The following is a 14,914-nucleotide window of genomic DNA, read 5'->3' on the forward strand; positions in this document are numbered from 1 at the left end:
CAAATCCTGAGATCCTTTATTGACAGCAAACAGGACTTTAGTTCTGAGATACCTCATCTGTAGCTCCACCAGTTGCTTTCTACAGCTGGGAGCAACCACAACATTCATTTTATGGCAGGTCATGTGCTATGGCTCTCCTTGGGCCTGGAGCAGACCATGTTCCATAAAAAAGTACAAGTGCAAAATTGGTGAGTTATGCTAAATTCCACAAGAGTTAATCATTTTTCTCAGGTAGTAGCTCAACCCAAAGAGTGCTGAGGTCTGGTTTCAGGAGTATCATAGATTCAGCTGCCACAGCAATCTGTGTTCAAGAGCTCAGCAACGTCCCTCATCTCTCCACTAGCGTGGAACATGGGGATAAAACTCCTCCAAAAAATTCACAGCCTTTCAGTCAACTCTAACTCTGCTTTGTCATCTCCTTTAATTTTTTTACAATGCAGTAAATGTTTAAAATAACCCAAACAATGAAATAGGAAACACTGGCCACTTTCTGCTGTTCCTCTCAGTCCATGTGGGTTACCTGGAATGAAAGAAAACTCAGACAGAGACACAGAGCCAGACTGGTGTCCAAGCTCAGCAAGCTCCTGATGGAAAAAATTGGAGAACTCCCCAATCCACAGCAGTACTTTGCATTTATGAGCTGTAAATGAACAGGGCTACCTTCAGTTTATTTTTACCAGCAACTCCTGACCTGTCTTGAGTGAGTTCTTCCCATGGAAAAAGTTAATTGAATCCACATTCATGTAGACTATTTCCATGTCTACTGGTTAATCAATTTGTCTTTTTAAAACACTCCTCTGATAAAGGTTCAGAGAAATCATGAGAAAAAAAAGAAAGCAAACACACAGGAAGATATAAGATTTGTGGAAGGAGCAAGTGAGGACAGAGACTGAAGTGAGCTGTTACATCCTTTGTATCATAATATTCTACAACATTTTTTACTTTTCTTATATTAAATTTCACCTGATAGCTGAGATTCCAGCCACAAAAATCTAATTATAAGGCAGAAAAGAAGAAAGTGATGAAGTTTTGTCTGTGTCCTTAATCACTCTTTGATTTTTATCAAGCCAAGGCATAATAAACATCACCTGCAATTATCTCCCACGCAGGAAGATGACTTCCTTTTGTCAGGAATTCCTGTTGGCCAGACCCAGGAGCTCTGGGTTTTTATTACTCGGGGCTCCAGGAACACCTGCATTTTCTTGGCAAGCTCTGGAGATGAAAATGTTTTAACTGTTCATGTTAAGAATTTCCTCTGCAGTCCTGAGTGCCTCATTGATCTGGTAACTGTAAAGAGAGAAAAATTGAAGGAGCTGCTGACTGATTTCTTTTCCCAGTGTTGAGGATCTCCTGGTCTTCATCACAAGTTTCAGTTTTATTAAATTAACTCTAAGTCCCCACTTTCATTGCTTCTGTCATAGCCAACCCCCTTAAAGATTTGGACAGAAAGCTACAAATGGGGATTTGTGTTCCTTACAAGATGCTGATTTTTTCTTCTCTTATTTTTGCTGATTATTTTCTCTTTCTTAAAGAAAATTGTTCATTATCACTAACAAAAGGGTTTTTATAATTTCCATTTAAAATCAGTATAATTCAATTAGCTTCAAGGAGTTGCTCCTCCTCATCCTCTGGGCCTGGGAGGTGAGGAAGCAGTGCAGGAGGAGCATCTCCACACCTGGAAACACAGGAAATGTCCCTCAGCCCCACAGCCAGATGATGCTGGAGCTTCTTTTTTCTTCCAGGTACAATTTTTGAAATGGAAACAATGTCTTCAAAAGTGGCTTTATGTTCAGAGAAGCTGAGATTGTCTTAATGCAAATCTCTGCAATTTTTCCTCATTTGCACACAGTGCTGTTGCCTTGGATTTCCAGCTATCATTGTTACTCCCTCTGGACATTGCCTTCGCCCCGTTTGGATCCCAGCTGTGTAAGGTCACAGTGGAATTTGAATTTGTTTTCTTCTAAACTTTCTTGCAAACCTTCTGACATTTCTTCCCTGTTAGTACAGGGAAGCAACCAAAACTCAAACCTCTGCTACTGTCCTTCATTTTTTTCCCTCTTTAACATCCAACAGTCTGCCTTTAGTGCTGACTTGAGGGAAGGGAAGGGAAGGGAAGGGAAGGGAAGGGAAGGGAAGGGAAGGGAAGGGAAGGGAAGGGAAGGGAAGGGAAGGGAAGGGAAGGGAAGGGAAGGGAAGGGAAGGGAAGGGAAGGGAAGGGAAGGGCATTCCGATGAGTGATACTGGAGAGCACGCACACGGAATAAAAAGTTCAATCCAGCTAGTAGAAACTGCCTGTCTGTCCCTCAGGAAATCCTCTAACACACCCTGGCAGGGCAGCAGTTCCAGTGCCAGTGAACCCTTTCAGATCATGGGGTCACAGAATGGTTTGGGTCTGAAGGGACCTTTAAAGGCCATCTCCTTCCCTATGTGTTACTTGGAGGTGGTGACGGGATTGAAAGGGCAGAAAATCCAAATTTTTTTGTTTCAAAAAGTTGGAAAATTTCTGCCCATGATTTTTATGTAGTCTTTGGAATGATTTCCAAAGGGAAATCTCTTAAGAATTTGACCATTTTAGGGACAAGTAAAACCTGCATTAAAAAGATTTGTTGGGTTGTTGCAACTGGGGGAGATGAAAAAGTAATGTTGAAACAAACTTGGGGGTTTTATCAACAAACAACTTGCTTGGTCTAATAAACTGAAAGTGTAATTCCAGAGACAAACCATCTCCCTTAGCAGCAGGGACACACAAGCCCTGTATTCCCAGGCTTCCCAAAACAGGATAAAAGCTCATAATCATCCACTGAGTCAGGAATTGGCGAAAATCAATATTTTTATTTTAAAATATGATTTGGGAATTTTTTTTTCTTTCTAAGCCTCACAGGATAAGGCCTGCATTGCCAAAGCCCAGCTCTAAGATGATTTTTTCTGACAAGACATGCATCACTGGGGATATTTGTCTGTAATGGAAGTGATGGCACATGTTTATGGCACTGTGAACACAAACCTGCACTGACAGTTGCTCAGAGAAATGCTCTGTGTTCCACATGGATGTTCCTCAAAAGCCATTTTGCCTCTGTGACACCTCATGAGGGTTTAACCCACAACAAATTTGAGCCAAATTGTGTGATTTTCCAGCATTTAACAGAATAATCTGAGCAGTGTGTAAAATCCCTGGTGTGGATGGTGATCCTGGATGTAGCAGCAAGTCTTTGCTACCCTTCCTTGCTCAGGTCATATGAGGTGTAGAGGCTGTAACTGGTGAAGTCCTTTTTCCATCCCAGAAAGGGCTGAAGGCTCTTTACAGCCTTAACTTGCTCCCAGTTATCCACAGAGATCCCACAATGAGGAAGGAGGTAAAAAACCCCTCTCTCTTCCATCCCCGAGCTGATAACAGGAAAACTGGACTTGTAATCTTGTTCCTTCTTCTTACACCTCTCTCTTTCCTGAGCATGAGAATAACCCTGGCTGCTGTAATTGTTCTTGGTAAGTTACTACAGATAGACAGAGATACAGACAGAAATACAGATAAATCCGAGAATATTCCAGGATATTACTTTTATCCACCAAAGGACAGGATTAGCTGCTGTGCAGCTTTATTAACCACTGTGTTGGATGACTTTCACCAAACAAATTTGTATTATAATGTGGGTGGAAAAAAGCACAGGACCTGCAATAAAAATTCCAAGAGGCAATACATTATCCAAACAGAACTTTATATATTTTAAGGGATTCTGGTAACAAAGTGCTTGGTCTCATTTCCTTAATTTTTTTAATTGTCCCACTGTAAGATGCTATACTTGGCATACAGAGAGAGCCAAGGACGTGTTTTCTGATACTCTGATTTTCAGAGGAACATGGAATATATATTTTCATTACCCAGCTCCTGGGTCAGGAGTATCATATTAGCTCCAAGACAAATTCAGAGAAGGATTTTGCCTGCATGGGTATCAAAGGAGCATGGATTCTAAGAAGGACTGGGTTTGTGCGAGGACCTGTAGTTATAGGTGGATATGGACTTGGAAAAGTGGGAACTGGGAATAATGACACACCTTACAAAAACAATGTCCTGCTCAGACTTCCAGCCATCCTAGCAAAATATGTTCTAACTATATCCTTGGATCACTTGGGATCTCTCCTGACTGCAACCATGCTGTTTATCTGCTGCTGTCTCTACCACAGAAAACTGCTTTAAAATATTACTAAACTCTCCTTTGGTGATTTACTGAATTTATATAGAAAGGGCTTGACAGGAATTTTTTCAGAAAGAACAATATCTTTGTTCTTTTTTTCTCTAAAACTGCTCCTCCTGTGTTGGCTGCCTCTGTTAGCCCTGAGCATTTCGTTCCCAGATGAGCGTGGCAGCACTGCTTCTTTCCTCAATACAACAGCATAAAAGGCACAAGCAAAATGTGGTCTTTTCTAATAGGATCTGAAAAGCTGCACTTTCTGGGTTAAGGTTGCTTTTTGTCTAAAGAAAAAAATCTCATAGGTAAGAAAGAGATGGCAAAGAAAAAGGCTTTCTCAGCTGATACACTGAAGAAAGTGTTCAGGAACAGTTAATCCCCCAAAAGATATTTCTTGAGCAATTCTGGCAAGATTGGATAGAAAAGGCTATTACTTATGTGTCTTGCTGTTATTTGCAGCATGGACAGGAGTTGTCAAGACACAAGTCTACTGCATTTCAATATTTTAGGTCATTCTTTATGCTGGAATCAGGATTATTTCTCATTCATGTCACTTCTATCCCCTGTTCATTAGACATCCATATATGCCTGTAGCACACAGTATTTAAGGCCTGATCCTGAGCTTGCTGGAGTAGAAAGACTTTGAGGGCTTTTAATTAACCCTTGTTAAGCTTTTCAACGAACAGGGAAAACTTCCCAAACAGGCAAAAATAATTGGCTTTAGTTGCCTTCCTGCATTAATTGGGAAAGAGTGAGTACTTCTCAAAGTGGCAGACCAAGAATCAAGTTATGAAACTCAAATATTTGGTATATTTATACCATATAAAATGAAAAAGTAAACATAACAGTCAGTTTGCAGCCAATCATTCAGGATATTGAGGTTTGTATGATCTCAGTCACCCTAAAGTAGATAAACCAGCAAATGGAGTAAGCCATTACTTTCTCTTGATGGGATTGAAAGATGAGTGACAACTAAGCCCTGTAAGTGCCTGATTTAAAGCCTTCACCATCCCCAACACATCTTTCTCAGCAGTGTCTGCCAGCCTAAAGGGTTTTCTCCAATCAATTTTTTACATTAGTTGTTGATAATTGAAAATCTTCAGCATGTGTCTGAGAAGATGTCTCCATCTTTTCGTTCTTCAGGGGAAAATGATGAGTACGTGTCTCAGACTGGGTCCTTGTGTGTGTCATATCTGCTCCAAGGAGTGTCCTGTGATCATGGTCAACCCTGTACAAGGTGAAATTAAAACACCCTGATTACCACGGAATTCACCATAGAAAATGGAGTTCAGTAAGATGCTTTATGTCTTAGCTGAGTAAATGCATTCAGGGATAGGAAAGTAAGACCAATCTAAATTTGAAGGCCAGGCTGAGACCCCTTTTAATAGTGTGACCTCTTGTTCCTCAGAAATATCCAAAGGAAAGCACACTGATCCTTTCTGTGAACCACATTTCGGAAAGGGAGCAGTTGTGTTCTCCTGCTTTCACTTTATTTATTACCCCGATAGCCAGAATTGTATGCAGTCAGATTTCTTGGCATTCTAATTCTTAAAAATTAGTTTCTACTCATAAACATGAACAAACTTCCTAAAGAGCCATTATTTCTTTAACAGACAGAGTTTTACATTCATATGGCTGTGACTTAAAGTGCAACAAGACTGTAGTAGGTAAGATATGTTACAATCTTTAGAGCTAATTTAGTTAGTTGATTATAAATGTTCAGCTTCTTATCAGAAAATTATCAGCCTGGAAATAAATACTCTGTAGCCAAGGTAATCATTCAATATTTAATAAACTGTGTAGGCATCTCCTGCCATTAGAATTCAACGACAGCAGAATTTCAAAGAGCATTTTGGATAAGGGCTGATTCACACCCAAGTGGTTTGTGCAATACAGACATGCAAGGGAAATTTTCCAGCTCTGAGGAGTAAAACAGGATTAGGAAGCCATGACAAATGATTCAAAATAGGGTAGAAGTCCGAAACATCATCTCCAGTGTACTACAGGCTTAGCCAGCAGACTGGTTTAGAAACCACTCTCTCTTCTCTTATCAACAGCCCAAAGGCATTCACCTCCCTCCTGTGTCTCCACCCTTTCCCTGTGGCTGCCATAACATTAGAAAACTGATTTTCAATGTGCTTTATCTCCTAGACTTGAAGAACCACAGTGAAATCTGCTTGGTGTCCATGAACCATCCGGAATCCAGGGAAGCAATGCTCAGATGTTGTGGGCATCTCATGTCAGACCAGACTGCAACCCAGAGTTTTGATTTAGTTTAACAAATCCAAATTATACACTTTGATTTGGGCCCATCCAAACCTTTTGCTTCCATTTAAAAACTTAAAACCAAATGTTTTGCTGTATCCATGCTGCCTTCAACTTTCCATTCTGCAAATCACTCAGCTTGTTGACTTCTCAGCTGGACTTAGGCAGAAAAACATCAGGCTTTTCCACCGAGTGGAAAGAGAGCTGGGGAAAAGAATTGCTTATGCTAAATCTAATTGGCAGCAGGGAGTAATATCAGATTTCTGAAAAAAATGTTTATGTATGACAACCCTTGCTGCTTAACTGGCAGACAGGCTGAAAAATGCAGCTGGATGAACAGTGTCAGACTTTTCAGTTTGACAAACTGGGGACAAACATTTTAGCAGGTCCTACTGCGATGGGACAAGGGGTGATGGCTTGAAACTGAAGGAAGAACAGTTTAGATCAGATTTAAGGAAGATGTTTTTTACAGTGGGGGTGGGCAGGCCCTGGCACAGGGTGCCCAGAGCAGCTGGGGCTGCCCCTGGATCCCTGGCAGTGCCCAAGGCCAGGTTGGACATTGGGGTTTGGAGCAGCCTGGGACAGTGGAAGGTGTCCCTGCCCATGGCAGGGGTGGAATGGGACAGGTGTTAAGGTCCCTTCCAGCCCAAACCATTCTATAATTCTTTGTTTCTGTGTCCCAAACTCCCAGCTTTCCTGAATAAAATGTCACTGGTCGCCACAGATGCTGGATCAGCAGCAGGGAGGCGACTGAGGAGCAGGGGACCCAAATCTTTCCCAATCCTGCTACAATTCTGCTGAATAACCAGAACCAGGAGCTTTCCATGGCCCAGCTGCAGCTCCCCCACAACAGCTGATGAGCACACATGTCCTTATGTAAAGGCTCCAGCTATTTAAGGAGTGTTCAACTGTACACAGAAGAATTCCTCTGTGCCATTGCATTATCCTGCCTCTTCAGCTCAGGAGAGGATTTCAAATGGCAGCACCTCTGTGCTCTGTCAAACCTCACTGCGGTCTTATTCCATATGGAAGCAGTCAAATGTGTTGAATGCAATTAAGTTCATGTTTAAAATTAGAATGAGAAGTAATTGACAGTGAAAATCTGAGAAATAATTCAGACAGAAAAGAAGTGGTGAGTTTTGCTTTCCCATAAACTTCCTAGGAGCTTAAATATCACTGTGCTCTAGGAGACTTTGGGTAAAATGTTATGTTTGATTCTCAAAAACCAACATGAAAATGGTATTTGGAAATGGGAACATTTTTGTTTTCACAATGAAATCCTCAGCAAATATTATCCTCTCCTCCTCAGATTTGTGTGACAACTTTCATGGACTCAAATCAAACATATTTATTTCCGGAAAACCCTTTCAAGAAAATTCTTTTGAGATGAGTTGACTTTGGTTTTTATCCTACACTTTTTCGTATTTCATTAACTTGACTTTTAACAGCTGGTGTTTAATGAATAATTACACAGCAATGAAAAATACATCTTGCATTTAAAGAAAGCTTTATGCAGATTTGCTAATCAATTTAGACACTGTATCTTATTTGTTTATAGTACATCTCCCAATTGGAATGTAATTATCAAACGTTGTGTCTATATTTAACTGTCTAAATTGAAGGAAATAAAACAGTTGAAGCAACTAATTGTCAGCGTTACCAACCAATTAGTATTCTGAAAGATTATTCTATTAAAGCTTTTCCATCCAGTATAACTCATCTTAAACACCCCTGGGGTTTGGTGTTCTGTCCATACCCTCCAGATATTTGTCAGCTCTAGAAGCAAATTGTGGAAGAATAGGCCTGATAGGTCCCTTCAGCTATGAACACGAACATTTTAGGCAAATAAGTGGAATTAAAGATTAATTCTCAGCTAGTCCCTTATTTCTTCTAACACCTGAGATGGGCTGGAAGGACTGAAGGTTGTCACATCTTTTTTTAAAAACAGATATCATAGCTGATCCAAAGGACTGTTAGAAAAATACTGCAAGCATGTTCAGTTTTATGATTTACAGCAAAAGTAAGAAAGAAAAAGAACTTGCATTGTTGCTGTTCTAAAATGTGTTGCTGATATTCTACATGACATCAAAAAGCACTTTAAAAAGGTCATTTAGCACATTAAATAAATGTAACTGGATGAGTGTCTATACCAAGAAACCTGGACAAATTCAGCATCATGTTCTAAAGAGCAATAACCTCTGGCTCCCTGGTTATGAAATGAATTTAAATAAAAATAAGTGAAAGATCAGATTTTCTTCCTGTGGTCTGCTATACTTGAAAACTACCTTATCTTCCATGTTATGAGGGTTTTACAGTTCCTTAAAATGTTCCGAGGAAGAAGGAAAAAAAAGATCAAAAATGAAGAAGGAAAGCTCCTGGTATAACATCAGATGGGACACAGCAGGTGGGTGCAGATATGGAAATCAGTGTATCTCTGGAATGACAATAACAGTAGACCTAATGTAATATTGCTCCAAGTACAGCTATGCAGCTTAAATGAGCCACAAATGTGACATTTCTCAAAGTCCCCAGGAATGCTGCATTTCCCAGTAAAACCAGAATTTTCTCAGAACATGAATTAAAGAAGAATTCAAAATTCCAGGATTCCCTGGAAAAGATGAAGAGATGTGCTGAAGCAGTGCACCAACCACCAGGCATGGACGTCACTGATTAATCACAGCCTCGGGGGGGTATTGCTGCCACCCTGAGCAATAGTGAAGCCCAGGAGGGAATGGATCCAAAAGAAGGTGTCAGACTGCCCAAACCCCAGAAATCACTGCTGTTGGGCTCTTTCCCCCTCTCCTGGGGAGGTGCTGGGATTTCCAGGTGGTAACAATTTGGGCAGCAAACAGCAGGCATTGAAAAATCTTTGGCTGCTCCCTGGAGGCACTGGGCTTGCTGCCCATGGGGAGGGATTGCTGCTGCTTCTCTTCTTTCCCATGGCAGGGAGCATGGTGGGATTCTTGGGGTGTCCTGTGCAGGGCCAGGAGCTGGGCTTGGTGATCCTTGTGGGTTCTTTCCAACCCTGGCTATCCCATGAGTCTCTGATTCCCCTGGATCCTCTGGCATCACTGCACTTTCAGAAGAGCAAAGGCCTATTCTTGACCTGTTACCACAGTGTAAAACGTGAAAAACTCTGACAGCGTCACTTTTAAAGCATGTGTGTGAAACAGTCTTGAGGTCAGCGTCTTTGGAGCTGCCTGCAGGTTGCTTCCAAGAAGTGGGAAGGTGTTAGGAAAACACTGTGCTCCACTCAGCTCCTGTAGCACAGGACAGGTATTGTGTGCCATCAAATAAGATCACTCTATACAAGCAAACTAAGTCCTGTGTAGGCAGTATGGATAGAGGATGTGGTGGGAAGAAATCCCTTTTTTATTTATGAGTTGCTACTTTTGGCTGAAGTCACGTGCAGTGCAGTAGGGGTGGCTGTCATGGGACAACTGGGGGTAGAGCAATCCAGAGAGATCAGGATTGATCCCGATGGGTTTGGATGTAGGAACAGGAGGGGAGATGCGGTAATTGCAAGTGGTGAATCCCTGGGCTGCCTGTTTCCCTGGCTGTTCTCTCAGCGACAAGCCACTTCAGGGAGGAGGTCTAACAGTTCGTGGCATTTTGCCTACAGGGAGCAACTTATGGAGGTGGGAAAATGTCAACCCCCGCGAAGGAATCATTAACTCCTCTCCAGGAGGGAGAAGTGTTAACTGCTAATGAGAGCAGGGCTGTGAGCAAACCTCCCAGTCCATTTCGCTTGCACCATCTTCTGAAGATTTGCTAAAGGCTCTTCTGCCACCTCTGCAAACACAGAGCCTTTGATCAGGGTGGGTGGGAAGTGTTGGATGTCTCCCTGTCTGACCCCGAGTGAAGCCAAGCCCAGTCCCCAGCACCCTCCCTGGGGCAAACCTGGCCTCCAGCTCTGCACGGGGCTGAGGGGAGATGTGTCAGTCCCACCAGCTGAAATGAGATGCCTACAGAGATATTGGGTGGGCACTGTTTGCTTCCACCAGGCGTTTGTCCCCTCCCAAACTCATCCCACTTGGTCTTTATTAGCTCCATGTTCTTGTGCTACAGCCTGGTTATGGAAAGAGAGCACAACAGTGGAGAAATCTAATGGAAAGTTGTCCCTGCCCATGGCAGAGGGTTGGGGCTGGATGATCCTTAAGGTCCCTTCCAACACAAACCACTTGTTGCAGTGGGGATCCTGCAACACGCATATATCAAACCAGGAGTCCCGTGGAAAAGGAAATATATATACGGACAGACAGATTCTTGCTAGCTGTTTCAGAGATGTTTATTTCTCCAGCCGCATGGCCGGGGCTCTGCCGAGGAACTGTTCCAGTCACGGGACCAAGGGTCCTTCTGCCCGCGCAGGAAACACAAACCAACCAATGGGAACGAGGCTGAGCAGGGGCAGGAAACCCCGTGTCTGTGCCCTCAGGGCCCCTCTCCCAGGGCTACACGGCAGGGGAGGGACCCCAACACCTCACCCGTTTTATTTTAATAAAAGGAGAATGAAAACAACTGGATAAACATAACAAGAACAGTTTCAAAACAAAACAAGCCACCCTCCTGAGTCTTTAAATGTCCAAACAGATTCTCTGGAACATCTTAGGGCTGACAGAAGGGAGACAGAATTCTCTGAGCATGCTTTGTGGGGAAACTGAGGCAGGAGAGGGTTTAACTTCTTCCCTCCCCCTTTTCATCCCCCACTCGGCATTGGAAAGGGATTTTTGGGGAAACAATTGGCAAAAGCATGGTTTTGTGAGGGAAACCATGGGTGAAAAAACGGATTGGGAATACACTGGGGGTAATAGGACATAGGGTAAAAGGGAAAGGTGGGATTAGGAAAGGGAAACTGTAGGGGGGGCTTACAATGGAGATACTGTCTAACATGACTACGATTTTTTGCATATATACTGCCTTTTACAGGAACACCATCAGGCCCAGTGACCTGCGATGCTTGTAACCCTTTTCTCCCTAGTACAATATTAAATTCCACCACTTCTCCATCTCCCAAGCTTGGGATGCATTTTTCAGGGTTATTCTTTTTAATAGCAGTTCTATGCACGAATATGTCTTGCTGGTTGTCACATCTTGTTATAAAACCATAATTTTGCTTAACATTATACCATTTTACTATCCCTAAGATCTTAGTTACTATGATTTTTTCCTTTTTCCGAGTGTCTGCTGTTTTCTGTCTCGCTGCGTCTTTGTTCTCTCTTTCGGTCGCTCCCGTGTTGGAATTGTCGGGGCTGCTCGTGCCTGCGCGCTCTTCCCGGGGTCGCGTTCGGGGCTGCGCGGGCCGGGCCGGGCCACGCCGCTCAGTTCTCCGTGCGTCGCCTCCTCTGGTCGCAGCTTCGCTGCCGCTGCCGGGCGCTGTACCCACGTCTCGGCCGGGCCCCTGAGCGACGACTCCCCCGCGCCCTGCTCCAGCGCGCGTCTCGGCCGGGCGCGGCTCCGTTCCACCGCCATCGCCGCCAGCCGCCGCCCGCGTGCCGCCCCTCTCGGTCGGGCGTTCACGGGGCTCGCTCCACCACGCGCTGCACGCGGCCGTGCGGGTCCTGCCGGGTCCCACCGCTCCCCGCTCCGCCACCGACACTGCGGCTCGCGTGGCTCCGCCCGCACGCGGGAACTGCCTCGCTGCTGCTCTCAGAGCGCTCGGTGCACGTGGCCTGGGCCGCACGGTCCCTGCGCCACGCTTCCCTTCACCAGGACACAGCTGACATTGCTCAACAGTCTCAGTAACTAAATAATATTCACGAAAATATTCTTCCATCGGCATATATTTTGACTCTAGTATTAACTGTGTCCAAACGGTTTTCCAAAAGCCCTTGGTAATAATTAAATCCCAAGAAACATAGAAAAAGTTCTTAAACAACCATGCCAGGAAGTGTTTCAGTTCTTTTTGAGCTTGAATCAAGCTAAAATTTACAAATCGTTGTTCAAGAATCATTTTAAGTTTAAGATAAATGTCCATATGCGGCTCTGAGAGCCAAGAGTCTTCCCACGGTTCCTCCATAGTTTAGATATGGAATAGCAAAGCAAAACCAAGAAGAGGAATCCAAAGTTTCCAGGGTTTACTCACACAAATCAGTCGCTTAGGGATCGGGGATCGTTCTGCTCACAAATCTCCACCATTTGTTGCAGTGGGGATACTGCAACACGCATATACCAAACCAGGAGTCCCGTGGAAAGGAAATATATATATATAGACAGACAGATTCTTGCTAGCTGTTTCAGAGATGTTTATTTCTCCAGCCGCATGGCCGGGGCTCTGCCCAAGAACTGTTCCAGTCACGGGACCAAGGGTCCTTCTGCCCGCGCAGGGAACACAAACCAACCAATGGGAACGAGGCTGAGCAGGGACAGGGAAACCCCGTGTCTGTGCCCTCAGGGCCCCTCTCCCAGGGCTACACGGCAGGGGAGGGACCCCAACAACCACTCTGTGATCCTATGGTAGGATCCGATTCTGTGAGAATGTGCCAGGCTCATCCAACTCACATAAAGGAAGGAAAAGCCCTTTTTGGCCTCAGAGCATGGAGGTGGCTCACAAACCCCTCACTTGATGTCTTTGGTCCTTAAGAATACGTACAGGGAAAAAAAGGAGAACTAGACCTTGATTTGCTGCTCATATTTGTGGCGAGCCACAGATTTCAGTGTGCAAGATCAACTATGTCAGGCTTGTTTGGTTATGAAATCCAGATAATATCCCAGCAAGAGCCATGAAAATAACTCTAACTGTGCTGCGATTTGATTGTTCCATGATGCCTACGTGAGAGTACAACCCCTGTGCTCAGGTGACACAACAGCAGGAGGGGGATCTGCTCTCCAAACCCAAACCCGATCCAAGTGAAGAGGCAGAAAATCAGCCTAGAGCCAAAGGAAGGATATAATGAGGCATGACCCCCAAAATCTGGTCATTCTCTGTGAGGACTCTGGCAAAATCACCCTGCAAGCAGCCAGCTGAGGTGATGGGGGAGAGATTCTGAGAGGTGTGTTAGTAAGCTCTGAGCAAAGTTGCTTTAAATCTGCTAGGTTAGAAATTTCTGCACCAAGCTTATTTTGTTCATACATCCTCCTTACTTAGAAATGTATTTTAAACAGACACACTCCAATTTTAAATACTTCTATAATAATTTATGTGCCACAAACAGGGGAGATTGCCAAAAGAGTGAATCATTTTGTCTTGCTTGCAAGTGCTACAAGGTAAATGTGAGGTTATGAAGTATTATAACACTGTTATGTGTCAGGAGCTTGATGCAGGATGAGATTTAATGGGAAATGATGCTAATAGTGTGGAAATAGCCAAAATAGATGGAAGGCTTAGAGCTGGCTGCAGCAGGAACAGAGGGGAAGCCTGTCAGAGGAGCTGCCGGCAATCAGACGCACAAATCCCGCTGAAATGCAGCGGATTCAGGATGTCTGATTCTGCTGCAGCTCCAATAAAAATCCCAGCCTCAGCAAGGAAAGCTGTGATGGATCTTTTACACTCACAAGGTGTGTGATTTGGGGTTGGTCCCGTTGCAGTGGGACCTGTGAGAGCTCTGAGCTGTGCAGGAGCTGCTCCGGAGAAGCTGCTGGGAGAATGCCAGAGGCAACCGAGAAAGTTTCACTTCCTGCAGAGACCACTTTGGGATGGGAAGGGACAGTGTGTTATCTGAGCACAGGCACTATAACCCAGGCCCTGAAAGAGGCAGCAAGAGGTTCAGGAAAGCAGAGGGCTTTAATAGTGAAGGCAGCATCTCCTTGCCTTGATTCTCCCTCACCTCTGTTTAAGTTAGGGAAAATGGTAATTATCACTAAGATTGTTAAGGGAAAGTGCTCGGAGGCCTGAGCTGCCATACAAAGCTCAGGGGAAAAGCCATAATCATCAGGAAATCCCTCAAACCAGAGGATCTCTCATCTCAGCTGCTGCCAGAGCTCCAGAGCAAGGGAAAGAGCCTCCTAATTGCAGGGAATACCCCAGTAAGCTGGCCCTTACCCCAGATGGCTGAAAGCTGGTGACTTCCATGCCTATCCTAAGAAAGGCTCAGTGTCACTTCGCTTATTTTTCTCTCATGCTTTCACTCAATTCCAGCTGGTTTTGTGTGCAAACAGGGCTTCCAGATGATATTTAATAACTCAAATATAGGCATCTAGTGCCATTCTCACCCCTGAGGGTGACTGAGACCTCCTTTGGGGCTCTGGAGGGGTTGCAGGGGGCAGCTCAGGTGGCAGCAGAGACAGTCTGGAAGGACTGAAATAGGACAAGCACTTAGTCTGGGCACCCAAATTGCTCCCATAGGTTGAAAAAAAAATAAACATGGTAATGTTTGCAAGGAGAAGACTCTTGCTGAGTTACCAAGGCAATGCCAACCCCCTGGATAATGCTGGAAGCAGCAGCAGCAGTGAGCTGGTGCAGGGTGAAACTGAAAAAGTCCCTTGGCCAGGGGAGGGACAGATCTCTGTGCTTGTGGATGCTTCTGATG

The sequence above is a fragment of the Corvus hawaiiensis genome, chromosome 8 (genome assembly GCF_020740725.1).
Source record: "Corvus hawaiiensis isolate bCorHaw1 chromosome 8, bCorHaw1.pri.cur, whole genome shotgun sequence".
NCBI lineage: Eukaryota > Metazoa > Chordata > Aves > Passeriformes > Corvidae > Corvus > Corvus hawaiiensis.